This window comes from Myotis davidii, unplaced genomic scaffold (genome assembly GCF_000327345.1).
Source record: "Myotis davidii unplaced genomic scaffold, ASM32734v1 scaffold41, whole genome shotgun sequence".
In the NCBI taxonomy this organism is placed as follows: Eukaryota; Metazoa; Chordata; class Mammalia; order Chiroptera; family Vespertilionidae; genus Myotis; species Myotis davidii.
Window position 1 is genome coordinate 1,840,103 of NW_006292344.1, and position 18,981 is coordinate 1,859,083.

Consider the following 18,981-nt stretch of genomic DNA (forward strand, 5'->3'; position numbering starts at 1 on the left):
CTGGAGGTCAATTCCTCCCAGTGATACCAACAGCAATCAAGGCTTACCTACAACAAGACTGTGCACACAGCCCACAAAGGAGTGCACCAAGAGTGTCCACCTCAGGTGATTGGGGAGGCCAAGCCACTGGGCCCTATAGGACATCTACCACACAAGGCCACTATCAACTCAAGGAGACTTAGTGGCTACCCAATACATAGAAACAAACACAGGGAAGCATCCAAAATGCGAAGACAAAGAAACATGTCACAAGTGAAAGAAATGGAAGAAAGCAAAATACTGGATATAGAGTTCAAAACCACAGTTATAAGGTTACTCAAGAATCTTCTAGAAACCTCCAAGGAACTTAGTGAGACTTTCGAGGATCTTAGTGAGAATGCCAAAAAAAAAAAAGTAAAAGGACCAGTCAGAAATTAAGCATACACTGCCTGAAATAAAGAATACTATGCAGAAACTCAAAAATAGACTAGAGGATCCCAAGGATCAAGTCAAAAATTTGAAATATGAGGAAGCAAAAAACACCCAACTTTTTTCTTTTTGCTCAGAAGAAAAAAAGCCAAAAATATGAATGAAGATAGTGTAAGGGGCCTCTGGGACAACTTCAAGCATACCAACATCAGAATTATAGGGGTGCCAGAAGATGACAGAGAGCAAGATATTGAAAACATATTTGAAGAAATAATGACAGAAAACTTCCCCCACCTGGTGAAGGAAATGGACTTACAGGTCCAAGAAGCGCAGAGAACAAAGTGATAAATAGCAAGAACCTATAACCAATATTACTCTACCTAGCAAAGCTATCATTTAGAATTGAAGGTCAGATAAAGAACTTCACAGACAAGAAAAAGCTAAAGGAGTTCACCACCAAACCAGTATTATATGAAATGCTGAAGGGTATTCTTTAAGAAGAGGAAGAAGAAGAAAAAAGTAAAGATAAAAAATTATAAAGAACAAAGTGACAATATCTATCAACAAGGGAATCTAAAAATCAAATGAATAAAAAATCTGATGAACAGAATAAACTGGTGAATGTAATAGAATCAGGGGCATGGAAAGGGAGTGGACTGACAATTCTCAGGGGGGAGGGTGTGTGAAGGTGCAGGAAGAGATTGGACAATGATCTTATACCTATGGACGAAGACAGTGGCAGGAGGTGAGGGTCTGGGGTATGGTGGGAACTGGGTGGAGGGGAGCTATAGGAGAAAAAAGAGGAACATCTGTAATATTCTGAACAATAAAGATTAAAAAAAATGGCATGTAATCTCACTAGATAATTGAACTTTAGAGCTGACCCCAGAGGCCTTAGAGATCATTAAAGCTCCTTGCAGGCTGGCCCATGTCTGTGTTTCCTGTGGACAGTGTCAGGCACTAACGTGCTAGTTATTGAAAAAGTAAATATAATTCTTGACCCCCATTTTACAGATATGACAACTGAGATATGAACTGATGCTTGCTCAGAAGAAGGCCTATCTCACTCAGAGGATAATAGCCACTGATTACCAGTGTTCCCTGAAATACCACAATAAGAGATAGATTAAAATTTTATTTGAGAGGTCTAGGTTAAATATAATGAGGACTTTCTTAGAAGTGAACCTTGTGAAACTTCTATTTCTTAGAAATCTTTAAAAATATAATAGTTTCACATGTTGAAATTGTTCAAATGTGGTACCACTTGCTAGGCTAGAAGATCTCTTGTTTCCTTCTAGTTAAAATAAAAAATAAAAAGATCAAGACTTCGGTTTCTTCTTGCAAGTCTGACCCCTAGTGGTCACCATCTCTGGGTTGTGCTGAAGGGGAAAAAGGTGAAGAAAATGAAGACAACCAGACTTTGTTTCTGGAATTGGAAATGAACCTTATAAATTTCCTAGTCAAATGATCCAATTTCACAAACAAGAGAACTTAGACCAAATGAATAGAAGTAATGCCCCAACATCAGTGACTTTGTAGTAAAGCTTGAAGTAGAGCCCAAGACCTTTTGCTGGTGCTCTAGGTTCAAGATCCAATTCCTACATCTTTCTGAGTCTCTCACCTCCAGTGGATCTGGAAGCTGGAGCCTGGTCAGATATTTGGGCTTCAAATGTAGCTGTGATCCTGTTCACTAGCCATTAAAAAGAAGTTATTTTCTTAAGCTAATAGAGCATAAAAACATAATTTGTTTGGTTTTGAGCACTATATCATGGATAGAAGACCTCAGACAAATTGCTGGTCTCTATTATAAACTGATGAACAAAAATAGATACAGAGGCAAAGAAGCATTGAACAGACTGTCAAACTACAGTGGGAAGGCTGAGGAGGGTTGGAAGGGGGGTGGTAAGTGATTAACTGAAGGACTTGTATGCATGCATATAAGCATAACCAATGGATGCAAGACACTGGGGTGGTGGTGGTGGTGAGGGCATGTGCCGAGTGGCGGGGGCTAGGTGGGGAGGAGGCTGGAGGAAGTTCAATGGGGAAAAAAAAGCAGACATATGTATTACTATTTGTAATATTTAAACAATAAATAAATTTAAAAAATAAATAAAATGGGGGGAAATGGTATGATCTCTAAGGGACTGTCTAGTTCAAATGTATAAAGCTTTCAAGCACACATTGGCTCAGAATTCATAACAAATGATGGAACTGTTTTCATTACAGCAGCACTCCTCCTTTTTAGAATAGGGATCCTGGATCTGGTATCAACAGAACCCTGAAAGATCAGGCTCCACAAAATTGATGAGCTCTCTGAAGAGGCATGCAGTTGTTAATGCATCTGCACATTGTCTTGGAGAAAAACATCCTTAGATTTCATCCGAAGGATCTAGGACCACATCAAAATTTATAAAATCACTGAGTTAAAATTAACAGTGGAATAAGATTTCCAAGAAAGTAAAGGACCTAAGCTCTGACATTTAGCTCTCATTCCTGAGTCAGACTTAGTGTGTTAGCCCCCTGTTGACATAGAAACAGCAGATATACACTGCTTCTGCACTCAGGGAACAGGAGCCCAGTTCTCCTCTCCTATTTTGTATTGAAGATTATTTAGTAGCTTTAACTTCTGCTTAGCTGACCGAAGCCCTCCATTCTGACAGACAGGCTTAGCATACTACTAGTAAGTACTCATGGTTGATAAGCTGCTCTCGAGTGTCCTGTTGCTCATCTCCTCCCGCTAATTGAGCTGTATGTTTACCACTGGTTAATTGGTTTCTTCAAATAACATATTTATGTCACTTTTATTACTTAATATAATTATATAATTTAAATATTATGCAAACAGCTGAAGTATAAGTATGGAAATGAAAACAGTTGTTCCAATGAAAACTAAGTTAATTGCTTTGGAAAGGCTCAAAGTGATAAGTTGCTCTAAAATTAGTTTGTGGGTGAGGTATCCATACAAGTGATTAAAAAAATCTAGAAGAATTCTGCAAGTTTTAAAGTTTCGTCCATTAAGACAAGCAAAACAAAAACAGACAGATAAAACAAAAACAACCTAAACTGTAAATAATGAGGGGTACATTATGGGAGTGGTTTTGTCAAGAAAAACAAGAAGAAACTCTGGAATTGGAAAATGTGTGCTTAAAAACAGGACTTGGCCAGCTGACTGGCAAATGAATGTCAAGTTAATAATATGCATTCATATGATTCCCAGCCTGAACCAATTCTTCTGATTAGCTGACATTGGTGATTCTTTATGATGAAGATTAAAATATCACAGTGAGGTCCAAGAAAACTGGTTTATTTGTGTCTCCTAAGTGCTAATTTCTTGAGGGTTTGAGCTTTTAAAAATTCCTGTAATATCTCTTTTTATTGTTGGAAGTCTGTTTTTTTACAGGTGCTTCTCACAGACCCTTTTCTCTTTGACAGTAAGCAAACTTTGCCTTGGATCCAGGTGCCAAGAGTTCAGCATTCAACATCTCTGTTAAATTAATGTTTCTTCATCTTAGCAATCTAGTCACATTCATTCAAAATCTGGACCCAGGTTCACTGTTCAATGTCTTAAGATTTCAACTCTGCAGGGTCATATGTGATCTATTAATATTATACTTTCCCTTTTCAGAGTATATGAGCCACAAACATGGACACGCTCTTTGCCTTAGCTTTTTCCTGGAGGTTCATGCTATAGAAAAAATATGACTGATAAAAAATGAACTGGGAAAAAATGTTCATGCAGCATTATATGTAATAGTAAAGACAGCAAAACTACCTAAGTGTTTAGTAACAGAGTAATCATTTCATTGTGATGTTTTCACCCAATATTATTTGGTAGTTGTGGCTGGTTGTTTATGTAATCATGAAATGAAAATTATGAACAATATCAGCAGTAACTATTGGAAAAATATTTATGATAGTATATTAAGTGAAGAAAAATGCAAAATGGAATGAACCTCATGATTAGAAATGTAATAAATGTACATGTGAACTAGTGGGGTGGGAAGATTTGATATTTTCATCTTTTGCCAATTTCTCATGTCTTATTCTTTCAATGATTAGAAAATCCCACATTATGCAATGACTCACCAATTTTATAACTTTGGTATCCTGGGAGGCCTTGAGATGTATGAGGTTTTATGTAGAGTTTCCCAGAACCACAGAATTACCCCCAAGAGGAGTGAAGATTAGGCAAGAGCTCACTTGATTATAGGTGGAATGAGTAGAAAAGTGCCTTTGAGGTCATATGGGTCTGCTCTCCTCATTCTACAAATAACATTTATTATGGTACTTACTAGCAGCTGGACCAGAACAAGTTACTTATGTACTCTATACCTCAGCAGCTTCTTCTGCAAAATGAATTAATAAAAGTATCAATGTCCATGGTTTGTTGTGTGGTTTAAATGATATAAATGCAGGACATGGCACAGATTAAGCTCTCAACAAATGTTAGTTGTTAATATCACAAAAGTCAGTGGTTGAGCTAGGGCCAGAATTCGGATTTCCTCACTTTCTCACTGGAGCTATTTGTGTCGCACCAAACACAGACAGTTCACTTTAATCTAGGCTGGAATGCTTTTCTTTGCTGAAGACTGGGCAACATAAAGGCTATTCCAACATTACAATGACATCTCATAATTCTTGCCTATCAGGTGACCAATGGCATACACGGTTGTTAGGACTACATATGGAAACTGTAGAGATACATTAAGAAGACAGTACCAACTGAACTGAAAATAGCCTTAAATACGACAGAACTGGGCTCAAGTTCTCTGACCATTTATGTCCTATTTGACTTCTTGATCTGCACTTGCTATTAGAAGCTTTAATTTTCTCATTGGCCAGGTGGGGAATAATAGGGATAAACCTCCCTATGCATGTATTGAGTTACTATATGTGAAAAGGCTACGTAAGGTGGAATACAATTCAAAGTGGTGATTTTTTAAAATTATTTTATTTATTTATTTATTTATTTATTTTTAAATTGTATGTACCAGGAATTATTCAAAGGACTTTACACAAATTAATTAATTGAATGTCCTCTAAAGTAGTTTCTACCATTATCTAGCTTTAGTTAGGAAGGCACAAGGAGGTTAAGGAACTTACCTACATCATATAACTGGTAAGTGATGGTACTGAGATTGGAACATAGGACTTTGCAGGGCTCTCATGCTACTTCGCCATCATTGCATGTGCCTTGGCCTAGTACTAAAGTAACATAAGGTTCTGGAGTTTGTTTTCCTTCTTTCTAAGGTTCAATTCAATATAGTCCAATCTGATGGGATAGAATCCAATGGAATCTCATCCCATCACACCCACCCCATGCTATTCTATGCCCTGGCATCCCATCCAATCCTATTCAATTTAATTCAATACAACCCAAGAAATATTCTCTTCAATGTTCAATTTGCCAGTGATCACTCCACAAAACAGCATGAGAGCTAACAGATTGGAGCTGGACCCAAGAAACTTGAGTTTTGATAGGGTTCTTCTGGAACCAGAGTTTGGGTGGTAGGGGGAGAGTTGAAAAACAGAGTGGAGGAGGGCTGGAGGGCTAGGGGAAAAGGTGGAAAAATTAAGCAAAGGGAAAAAACCTCATAGACACAGACAATAGTATGGTGATAACCAGAGGGGAAGGGCTGGGGGTCGGGGGTGGGTATGAGATAGAAGAGGGCAAAGTGGGGAGAAATGGTGATGGAAGGAGACTTGATCTGGGGTGGTAAACATACAATACAATATACAGATGATGTGTTATAGAATTGTACACCTGAAACCTATATAATTTTATGAAGAAATGCCACCCCAATAAGTACAATAAAAATTTAAAAATAATAAATAAAATGAAAAATGAAAAACAGATACCCTAGGTCCCTGAAAAGCAAATGGTCTTTGAGTGGGTTTGTGTCTTCAACACTGGGACTATTGCATCTGTCTGATTCCAGATGAAGTGGCCAGCAGCCTTGGGCTGCCATTTTAAGCTACAGTCACGTCATCTCAGTGACCTGGTGGATGTGATTTCTTATTCTTCCTTTCCTACTAAGCATTACAAGGAAAACCTGCATATTTATGGGTTATTCTATGTTTTGAACATGAAAATAAAAAGCTTGTATAAATCACCTGCACCGTGTCTGAGCCATAGGTGATGCTCATAAGGTGGCATTATTACCATCATTATCCTAAACCTTTGCAATCTGGCTGCTTTTCCATAGTTCCCTCTGAGAGAGCGCTCAAATAGCCCCACAGGCCCGACTATGTATGACAATTATTTGTCTCTTTTGGGGAGTTCTATCTTTTCTGTTCCACGATAAAAAGTGAAACAAACCAGGCTAAGTGTTACAGTTCACGCTCCTGCTTGTCCAGTGGCCACATTACAGGGACTGTGCGTGTTCCCTGTGGGTAAACTGTTCCCTTACACAACGCTTTTGACATTACACAATTAAAAAGACTTGCATATTAAAATTTGAGGCATGTGTAAGTACCTCATAATTAACTGCTGTCTATTTAACCAGACAGTTTAGCAAGTTAATTTGATGTCTGTTATGAAACTTAATAATTGTCAGTTATTTTTTTAAAAAACAATTTACTGGTATAATCATTAACTACCCCTAGATTATCTTGTCAAATTGATAATTAAATACCTCAGAAATTCATTACAGAGTCAGTATATTAATAGGAATGTAATTAAGTAATGTTTTGCTTATGTAATCTAGTTTATTACCTGTACACTTATTTATCTTTTCTACACTTATTAAATCTTCCTAGGAGCCTCTTCAAAATCAATAGAAAACCAAAAGTCAATGAATGTCTTATTAGATCCAAATGAGCATCTTAATTGAGAGACTGTGAAACAAATATAGATTCTCCATATTTGTGGAGAGGGGTTGAGATTATCCCTATTTCACAGTAGGATTAGTTGGGAAACCAAAGTTCTTTTCATTCCTTCTTACATTTCTTCCTGCATTCTTTTTCTTTTCCTTACTCCTACATTCTCTTTTCTCCACTCCTTCCATTCCTCCTTCCCTCCTCCCAGCCTGTCTTCCTCCCTTCTTTTCTTTCTTCCCCATCTCTCTCTCCTTTCCTTCCTTCCTCCATATTGCTCTTCCTTTTTTTCTTTCCATCAAACATGTAAGTGCTTGCTATGTAGCAGTCATTTTGTGAGACACTGAGAATCTATACTAATAAAAGGGTAATATGCTAATTAGGGCAGAGGTCCATCTGGATAAAACCATAGTGGCTGTGAGGTCAGGGCTCAGGCAGCTGTGGTCTCAGGCAGCCATGGGCTCAGGCAGCTGTGAGGCCCAGGGCTCAGGCAGCCATGAACCCTGGTGGCTGCAAGGTCCGGGGCTCAGGCCTCACTGCCACCATGGCTGGCAGTGGCAGCAGCAGCGGGGTGATGGGGGCAGTACCTTCCCCTGATTAGCCTGGTTGCCTCCCTCAGAGGGAGGCCAGACTGCAGCTTAGGCCAGACTGTGAGAGGGGCAGGCCAGGCTGAGGGATGCCCGCCCCCGCATGCATGAATTTTTGTGCACTGGGCCTCTAGTATATAATATATGATTTCTATTCTAATGTAGTGAAGGAGAGAGACCTGTAAAATATTGCAATGCAACATGTGCCCCTTGATAAGGGAGCACAGAAGAAGAAACTAACTGTACTGGTAGTCAGGGAAGATTTCTCAGAGAAGGTAACATGTGAGCTTGCCAGGTACCAGGATGTAGGAGTTTTCCAGGGAGGAAAAAGTCTGAGAGGAGCATTCCAAGGAGATGGAATAGCATGTTCATTGACTTGGGAACAGGGAGGAACACAGACCACTCAGGAGTTAGATGGAAAGGAATGCATCTTAAACTGTTAAGTTTCATGATCAGAGCTATGTTTTTCAAAGGATAGTATTGGGGATTAGGGTAAGGGTTTCAGAAGCTTTCCTTTACACAGTTATGAGGTCCAGTGGCTTTCCCTGATATCCTTCAGTCCTCAAGATAAGCATTCAAATTGCAGACTGGCTGGTCCTTCCTTTCCACACCCTCTCTTCCTGGTGATCATCCTATGTCAGGGTTTTACAAATTACATCGGTTTTCTGCTCTGTTGTCACTAATAAAGATATTCATACTTTTTAGATCACATATCCAAGTATTGAACTTGATAAATAAGATCACAATATATTTCAGCCTGGATTTCCAAAAAAGAAGTCCATAGTTCAGTGTGGTTATTCCCAGAAACTATATGACATATCCATAAGCAACCAAGATCAAACTCAAGGATGCTTGGTTATATGAAGCACACTGGACAAAATTTAGAAGAGAATGAGCCTTAAATTAATAGTTTTCAAACCTCCCTATAGAACTCAGTCATTCATAACTTTCTTATCCTTCACAACCACTGAGACACACATGAGTCAATTCTAACAATTTCTGTCCCTTACTACGTGTCAGTCGCTACAAAGGTAACTGCCTGTGTGGAGTTTCTTCTGGCTGCATGCCTGGGTGCTTTTTGGTGAAGAAGGGAGAGAGAGAGAGGAGAGAGAGAGAGAGAGAGAGAGAGAGAGAGAGAGAGAGAGAGAGAGAGAGAGAGAGAGAGAGAGAAAGAGAGAGAGAGAAATGAAACTTATTTTGTTGAGCTTGGCATCTGGTGCTTTTAACTAGGGATAAATTTAATGTCATTTTACTACAAGCACAGTGTAGCTTTACCTCTAAAATTATAATGCAGTGACATTTTGGTGAACAGGCCGTTTTGAACATTTGTGCCTTAAGGTGTTTATTGAAGCTTTATGAAAACGGGTTTTTCTCAATATCCTTAAAGTCACTTCTACACTTTATAAAGTTTCTCTGTAGGAGAGAAATGGAATTTATAATGTTTTTAAATCCTCAGATATAGTTGCTTTCCAGGCCTTAAAACTCTTAAGCCACTCATTGTGCCTTGGTATATGGTATTAGAAATACTTTTAAAGTTTGTGATGTTGTCAACTATTAAGGCCTTTGGTGGAAATTTTATAGTCCGATAGTGCCATTTCCCATACAACTTCATTGGAATTCTTAAACCACAGCTGAGAAAAGCCTTCTATTACTTTTAGTCGCCCCCCCCCCTCCCGCCCACCTCAGACACAATTTAGAACTTTAATAAAGGTGGTGGGTAAAACAGCCTTTCCATTATTTAAGTTGCAGGAAAGTTTGTAGTTTTTGAGGTTTAACACAATGTGTATTCCTAAATTTGCACTGATCACTATGATAATGAATATGGAAAACAGTCTTTTGTATTGATGCATTTTGTACCTCCCTTCTATAAAAGCATAACAGCCATAGAAATTATTTAAAAAAACAAAACAAAAAAACAAACTCATTCTGGTATTTAAAACTATATGGACTATATTCAGCAGATAGAAAATGTGTCCAAAGTCTCTGAAGACTCTTTTTTTCATAATGCTTTGAAATCAATTTTCTACCCTAATGACATTCTTCAGCTCTGGCCCAATGGAAGACTCTGCTTGGAGGGCTTGCCTTGCTCTAGGAAGTAAATATGGTTCATTTCTGATACTAATATGCTTTGCATGTGTCAGGCCTCCCTATGTGATCTGTACTGTACCAGCAATGTTTTAAAATGACCAAAATGATCACATTAGATGATAACATTAGACAAAGTCAGGAATGATCAAATTCAATAGCTAAGCAATCCCAAGGGTGCAAAATTCTCTAAACTCTGAGCCTGTAAGTGTTTACAAGTAAGTGACAAAAGACACTCTATAAATACAATGTAGCTTTACTTAAAATATTATATGTTTGTGGTAATAGGACTTCAACATCCTACTCTGAGATCTCTTATAACATACTAGAGGCCCCATGCACAAAATTCATGCAAGGGTAGGCCTTCCTTACCCTGGCTGCCAGCACTGGCTTCTCTCTAGCACCCAAGACCTGGGCTTCCCTCTGGCCGCCTGCAGGCACTTGGGACCCAGGCTTCCCTCCCAGCCCTGGCTTCATCCAGAAGGAAGTCTGTTCTAATTAGCATATTATGCTTTTATAATTATAGATTTGCAGGTTTGGCCAGAGAAGTAATTCAGTTCATCAAAGCTGCTGGACCAAGATGCTGGATGATATTTTCTTGAAGTTGGATGTCAGTGAGACCTGGACCTGAGACTGGTAATCTGCTTTAAAGTCCCTGGTCTGCCACTTTCTAAGTGGATGACTTGAGCCCAGGAGCCTTCTCTCTCAGGACCTCAGTTTCCTCGTATGGAAAATGGGATAATTGTTCCAGGCCCTCCCAACTCACATTACTGTTGGAAGGATCAAATGAGATCATAAGTTTAAAATACCTTGTAAACAGATCATAAAATCTATAAAAATGTGAGGGGTAGTATTATGAGTAGACCTAAGAGGTTATAAATATTTCAGAAGGAAATATTCAGTACTCAAAGCATATGGTTAAAGCTAGGTACTAATTTGTGCATCAGACCTGGCTCCCAGGCATTGGTGCACAGACTCACATATTCCCATTCTGTGAGAGGGGTTGTTCTTTCAAGGTGCTTCCCCAATGGCTGCAGTTATTATAGTTGCCTGTTGGCCTGTCTGCATCTTCGGTGAGTCTGTAAGTTCTGTGAGAGTAAGGATCCCCCACATTGTGACTGTCTGGCGCAATGGTAAATGTACAGTGTTTAAGGATAGGCAAGTTGAGTTGGTCCTAATGCTAGTCTTGGCTTTGCCACTTATTGTGTGACCTAAGGCAAATTACTGAACCTCTTTAAGTCTTAGTTTTCTCTTCTGCACCATGAAATAAATAAATATGCCTACCTCATAGTGACCTTAAAAAGATGAGATGAATCAATATAGTTGTCCCCACTTACCCGTTGTTTTGTTTTTTTTGCAGTATCAGTTACCTGGGACCAATTGCTATTCAAAAATATTTAATGGAAAATTTTAGAAATAAATATTTCCTAAGTTTTAAATTTGTGTTATTCTGAATAGTGTGATGAAATCTTGCTTTGTCCCAATAGGGACATGAATTCTCCCTTTGTACAGGGCCTCCACTGCTACATATTGCCCACCTGTTGGACACTTAGTAGCCCTCTTAGTGATCAGAGGTATCACAGTGCTTGCATTCAGGTAACTGTTGTTTTACTTGATAATGGCCCCAAAGCACAAGCATAGTGATGCTGAAAATTTAAATATGCCAAAGAAAAGCCATAACGTGCTTTCTTTAAGTGAAAAAGTATGTGTATAGGACAAAACAGTATATGTAGGATTCAGTATTATCCACAGTTTCAGCATCCATTGGGAGTCTTTGAATGCACTTCCCATGGATAAGGGGGGGAGGGGATTACTACAGTAATGTCAAGTGCTTAATATAAAACCTGTAACATAGAAAATGCTCAAGAAATACTGGGTATTTATTATCATTAATGCCATTGTTCTCACCTTTAAATCTTCAGTGCCTAAACAGTGATATGCTAAACAATGAATGGGTTAATGAAAGAATGCCAAAAAAGTCCCTATCAGCAAATACTTGAATCTTAATGATTAGGAAAAAATGGAAAATGATTGAGTTATGTGGGCTAGGTTTTCAAAACTTAGAAATATTTCTATTTTTTTTTATTTCTACTGCTGGAAATTTGTAGTATTGATACAGCACTTTAGAGTTTACAAATAATTTTCAATGCCAGTATCTTATTGGATTCCTTCATCAGCCCTGTGGGGAATTCGTTAGTGTACTATCCACTTCACAGTTAGGTTCATGGAGGTACAGAGAGGGGAAATGTCTTGCCCACCTGGCACACATCTGTAAGTAGAAGCACTAAAATTACATCTTTTCTGGCTCATTGTTTTTTCTTCCTCCTGGAAACAGACCCAAGGCTAGTCTGCCCCAGGACTGCGTCTCTGGTAGTGGCCATGGAGACCATTCTGGAGAAGAGCCTGGTTTGTCTCCCCGACCATAACAACCAGAATTAGGAGAGCAGCTCCTAGACTTCTAGATTTCTTATAGAAATCCATTAAGAATCTCTTACCTATGGGTTTAATTAAACCCAGTGAAGCTCATTATTAGTTCTGCTTGTACTTTGGTTTTAAATCCTAATTTCCTTGGCACTCTGGGCTTCACCATCACTGTGTTGTTTTATTTTTTTCTCCTATGAGAGCTAAGATGATACAACTCATCTTTTCTTAGAAGATGAAAACCTTATGCCCTGAAGGTCTTTCAACCTAGGTCATTTAGGCAAGCCAGACATAAAAGGGTAATTACACCATTACTCAACCTCATAGATCCTCCAGATTGCTGGCAGAGAAAAGCATTTCTCTCGATAAATCTGAAAACCCTGATAATTTTCTCCAAGGAATTACCAGTAGGTTGCAAAACCAGCATGGTTACCCAGGGCCTGACCTTTTCTCCAGTCCCATTCTCTTCTATCTCTCTTCAGCATTGCATCTTTTTGGCAATCTTTTCTCCTGTGTTTCTTGAGACCCAATATTACTCTGGTTCTTCTATACCTTCATTCTGGCCTTCTTCAGTTCTTTTGCAGCCTCAGAACTTTGGACATTTCCCTAAGTCTAAGCCTGTGTCCTCTATTTTCTCTTCTTTATCTCCTCTCATCAGCCCCAGTATAAGCGCTTGTGGTGAGCACTGGGTATACAAAGACAAATGAAGCATAGCATCTAATCTCAAGAAGCCAACAGTCTGGTAGAGGGGACTAATGTCTAATGAACTATTTGTGCTTTGATAGGGCTGGTTGTGGCTTGAATGGAGGAAAAATATAGTAACGGGGAAGGATAGAAATGTCTCTATGAAAAGAATCTTCTGAGGTATCTTAGAAGTAGGTACTTTGCATTTGGATAAGAAAAGGAGGGATATTTGAGATAAGAACTCAATTTGTACAAAGAAACCAAAAGGGAGAGGAGAACCTTGGAGTTTTGTTTTCTAACTCTATAATGTCTAAATAATATTTATCTTGCAATGTTTATGGGAACACTGGCAATAATGTAGATAAAGTAGAGCAAGCATGTCAAACTCAAAGGCTAACATAGGCCAAATAAACAAGGTTTAAGTTTATGTGGGCTACAAAAAAAAAACCAACAACAAAAGCTTCAATTTTCATAGAAATGTAGGTTTATTTTGATAGAGACATACTGAATACAAAGGGCTAAAATAAATGAGTAATCATTAACATAAAATAATAGAACATTTTAATAAAAATTAATATTTTTCTTGAACATTAACTTACCAGACACTGAATAGCTACACAAATTAATAAGCATAACACAAATAAACCTATTTTTCTTGTTCTCCGAAAGCGAAATATTTCCTGTTATGCACACCAAACAAGTTAGTACAAAACTAATGACGTGGCAATCGACTGCTAAAATATTCGCTGCTAGTATTAGTGGAGAAAAATGGTGCACCTGTGTGTAAGGCACGTAAGAGAAATGAATGCAACACAACTATAGTAATCAGTCATTAGCGAAAGTTGTAGTTCGTTAATAATTATGTATAACAGGATATTGTAAAATTAAATTACAACACTTTTATTAAAACATTTCTTACATACCATTATATTGGCTAGGCCACAAAAATATTCGTTGTGAGCCACATGCGGCTTTGAAGTAGAGCCTGGACCTTAAAAGTCAATGAATGGCAAATAATAATAAGACTTTTTTTCTTCTTATTTCTCTCTATCTTTCTCTCTGTCTCTCTGTAAGAAGATGGCATTTGACTAGAACAGTGGTCGGCAAACTGCGTCCCCTTGAGTGTGGCTCTTCCACAAAATACCACGTGCAGGCGCACACGTACAGTGCGATTGAAACTTCATGGCCACACTCAAGGGGCCAAAGAGCCGCATGTGGCTTGCAAACCAAGGTTTGCCGACCATGGGACTAGAAGATTTCTGAAGACCTTCCTGGTTCTGATATCCCAAGATGCCTTAAAATTCTCCAGGGAAATTTAACAATGAACAGTGCAATCTGTTTTCCTGCATACATTCTCCTAATGGTGGCCAAGCCTCAGCACTCTGTCTCCTCTCAAAAAACAAGGCATTGATGCTCTAAGGACCATCAGGGTTACTGACAAGCAAATGCTGCCTCTTTAGGTGTATTTCACTGTTGCATGGACTGTCTGGTTTTGTGTTGTTTTGCTTTACAAATGGGCTCAGCTTGTCTCTGGTACTTGACTGTAAACTCCTTGAAACTGGATTTAGAGCAGGAGACCAAGATTCCTGCCTGGCTATCAGTGCCTCGGCAAACAAGCCACTATTTTCTCATGTATTAAATAGGGAGCATGATAATGGCCAATGTTTGAAATTTTCATGGTATTCACATGAGATAATGCATATGATGGTACTTCATAAACAACTAAGCATTATAAGATAGGGATTTTATATTACATTAACCTGCACTTGTATTAACCAGGACTCTTTCGTTTGAAACTAACAGGAACTCAATTCAAAGTAGGTTTCAAAAATTCTCCTTTGGGGCACATAGCTGAATAATTATAAGTATCAAGTAAGAAAATCAGAACTATGCTTCTCTTCTATCAGCTACGTTTTTCTCTGTGTTAGCTTTTCTATCAGGCATTTCTTTTTCTTGGTGATTTTCAGCAGCTGTATGTTTATATCAGTTTAAAAAGGTTAACCAAAAGTGCTTTTTTTGTTTCTATCTCCACGTAATTTTGGCAGAAATTCCACAATTGACTCAATAGACTGACAGGGGCACTTGCCCATCTCTAACTCAGCCAGGTGAGAGACACTGATTGGCCAAGTCTGGATTTGCTCTACAAGTGCACATAGAGGAGGAAGGTCAGTTCCTCATAACCAGATGAAGAGTAGGAAGGTGGCTCTCTAACGGAAAAGTGAAGTTCTGTTGAGAATAGGTGCTGTAAAGGCCAAGATGACAGAGATGCACTGTCAGCGTAGCAGGCTTTTCAATCAAAGCTACAAGGTCTTAAAAGGGCAGACGCTCTATGTGGTTGTACCAGGCTGCATATCTTGAGACAATAATATGATAAATCAGAATCTGTGATGCATGAGGAATAGTATCAATTCAGTCAACCACAAATCTAAAGGAAGACAGGTTGTGAAACGTTCCGAAGCAGGCATATTCACAGGACTCATATTGGGAGTCTAACCAATGTGAAATTGCTACGATTTTGTTGATTTCAAACTAGCCTATTTTTCTTTTACTGGCATTGGTGAGTATGAGAGCAAGAGGAACAGAGAAAGTTCTGAGACCAGTTATTTTTTTTTTAAACAAAATTTCTTAAAATAAAACATTTACTCATTTGAATACCTGTCTGAGAGAAGGAGGGCCTCTGAGGAGTTCACTCCAGGACAAGCTCAGCTATGGAGCCAGGCTGCCGAGAGGCAGGAAAGGGCAGAGTCCACAGCCACAGCAGTGTATTGTCTCCTGCCAGCTGGGCTGCTCCTTCCTCCCTCGAGCTTCCAGGCAGCAGGGCCTCCTGACCTTTGGTGTCCTTTCTGGTGCACACAATTGGGAGCTCATTTGGGTGCCTGTGTTCCTCAGTCTTAGCTCTGGTGGCAGTTGGCTACATTTGTCCGCAGTCACTGGACAGAAACTAGCAAGAGACTCAGGAAATGCTGGACACTAAGGAACTAAAGTTCTCCCACCTCTCCTTCTCTTCCCCTTCCCTACTACCTTCTCTTTCTTCTTTCCCCACCAACTTTTTCTCCTGTCTCCTCCCCCCATTTGCCCCTTCTACAAGGATAAAATCTCTTCTAAGACAATCTTAATGTCTTAATTATGGACAAAGCCCTTGTCGGGGAAGATATTGAGACAAATAAAATGCAAGTCTGTCTTTAATCTTTCATTATAATAGAGGGAGCACCCCACTGACAACAAACCCCAGGAAGGCAGTGGCGCCCACCCCCAACCTCCCCTGCCAAGGCACATCTGGTAGTTTTGGAGTTCAGAACAGAAGTAATTTGTGCTGGGGGATTCATGGACTGTTTTCTGAAGGAGGTTTTATTTGAGTTAGGTCTTGAAGGCCACTCACTGAAAAAAACACAAGTCAACCTAGAAAATAAGCAATATCTGTGGGTACAGCCACACGAATGGCTCAAGCTTAATGCCCAATATTACATAGTTTGACAATGGACTATAGTCCTTCACTCAGAGCTTGATTAATTTTAGTTTATACAAACTGCTAATCAATTTGGTTACCTACAAATATGAGACCAAAACCAGCAAATCAGAAGTGGAAAAGGGACTGCCATAGGCAGGCTACTGAAAATGGAGGGAAGTACAAAGCTAATGTCTTGGTAAAAAGAGAGGAGACAGAAAAACAAGACAGGTCCCAGAGAATAAAAAAATCACAGTTGTCTGAGCATGGAAGTCAAGCAGTTCTTTAAATTTGGAGTGTCCTCCAGAATGTTATCCTACATTAGAGTTCAGTGAAGTCAGTAGCAGCCTATTGTCCCCCCCCACCCCCACAAAGGCTAGATTATATTGTTTATGCTTTTACGATATAGACAAATGCATAATTGATTTTAGAAAGAGTTCCATCCTGATTGAGTTACAAAAATTGTATTTAAACCATAAACCTTCAGCATTTGGAATACTACATCTTAGAGAAGGAGCAATTTGGTTTGAATTTAAATAAATCCAAAAGTACTGTGGGTCATTTTATGTCCTATACCCCTTTTCCAGTCTCCTTCTTATCATCTCTGTGCCTCATTCCTAAGGCCCTCCCCCCACCCCCAACTTTGTTTTTCAGCAGCTCCCCCCTAGCTTCTGTGGGTCCCTCTTCCATAGCATTTCCAGTATGACAGTGAAAGGTCAGATCTGGGGGCAGAGGGGGGGGGCAGGTGGTGGAAATCCCTGAGGCAGGGCCCAGAGACTTGGGCTCTGGGCTGGGCTTCCCACCTAAGAGCTGGAGATTTTAGAATCATCACTTTCATTTGAATCCACTTGGAAAAATAGGGATGATAACTCCTATTTATGGAGTTGTTAAAACCAAAGACATTAATGTATGTGAGACTGACAAACTGACCAGTGGTTTCATTCTTAGTCCACACACTGCACTCCTAACTGCCCTACTCCTAGTTGACACCTGCATGTCCTTCTGTCTTCCTCATTTGTGTGTTCACTTTGACTTGAGGCTGTGTTTTTATTGTTTTCTTTTTATTTTGTTCTGGTCTTTTTGCACCTTCCTAAAACAGGCTATGCTCACTGGCTTTGCAGCTCTGTTGGGCAGGGAACAACAGTGGGGAGGGGTACCATTCCTATGACTACGGTGTGAATAGGGGCCACAAAGGTTGTGTGATGCAGGGACCATGGCCAAAGTGCCCAGCATACTGCTGTTTCTACAACTATTAACCATTAGTGGATCCCTTTTCTATTAATATCTGAACCCTGTCCTGGGCACAAAATATTGTTGAATCCTGGATTCTGGGCCCTGAATTAAACATTTTGGAGTCTATTATTCAGCTCTAGGCCGAGCTTTCAGCCTCCCATTTCATGTTGGATTGGACTATAACTGCTCATACCCTTGGCAGAATCTGTTGGCCATAGAGATCTTTTGATAAAGAGGAGTTCTGGGCTATCAGGATTTCAAAGTAGCAATAAGTAAACAACTTGGCAAGCCTGGAGCTTAGACTTTGGTGTTTTAATCCCCAAATCTTTGAAAATGGAGACATCTTAACAGCCAGGCTTGAAAGTAAGTGAAAAATAATCACGAAGATCTCATCTATGTCCCCTACCCAACCCTCCACAGCACTTCAGTCATTAAGGAGATTTCATAGCATCTCTGAAATCTTGTAGTCTAAGCTCTACTTGCTCCTTGATGGGTGTCAGCTTCCTCATCTTCATATTGGGACTAGTCATATTCAATTCTCAGGTTTACTAAAGAGATGTCACAAGAAAGCATCTAAGCACAGAGCCTGACCTTTATTATGTGCTCTGAAATGGCATCTGGGCAGGCAGCCCACCTCTCTCACCCTGTGAAATTATTTTCATTGTTGGATAACTCAGACATCGAATTGTCTATCTTACAATGAGATTTTAAAAAACCTATTTCTGTGTAACTTTCACCTAAGAGAACCTTGAGCAAGGACGAGGTGCTTTCCCATTTTCCTGGCTGCCCCACTAGTGAGGATAGACATCAGAGGGCCCCGTGGTCAGAGGGTCGAGGAGCCAGACAAGCCTCTATGGTTATGCACTTATTTATTTCCTTATTTGTTACTTTTGCAGCTAACATTTTTACAATCAAGTTATTTTGTGGTTTATTTTCAAAGTGCATTGTGAGCCAAGTTTGCTTTAAATGTGCTATGAGCTGGAAGAGGATTGCATAGAAGAGCCCAGAGAGAGGTGAGGGGAGGGCAGGAGAGCAGTTACAAAAACATATAATTGATATATCTGCTAATGATCCTTTCCTTATAATCAAGCTACCCAAGGGAGATGGAAAAACGGAAACTGAAAAAGCATCATAGACCCATGAGTAGCACCATGAACAGACCCTGCAACCTCAGAAGTGAATGCAAAGGGGCTGGCCCTGGGGACTTTGGTAAGGGGGATGGCGACCTAGGAGCAAGCTCTGCTCCTACTTACAGACTCCTAAACACCCAAATAGCATTTTTTTAAGGTCTTGGGGAAAGAG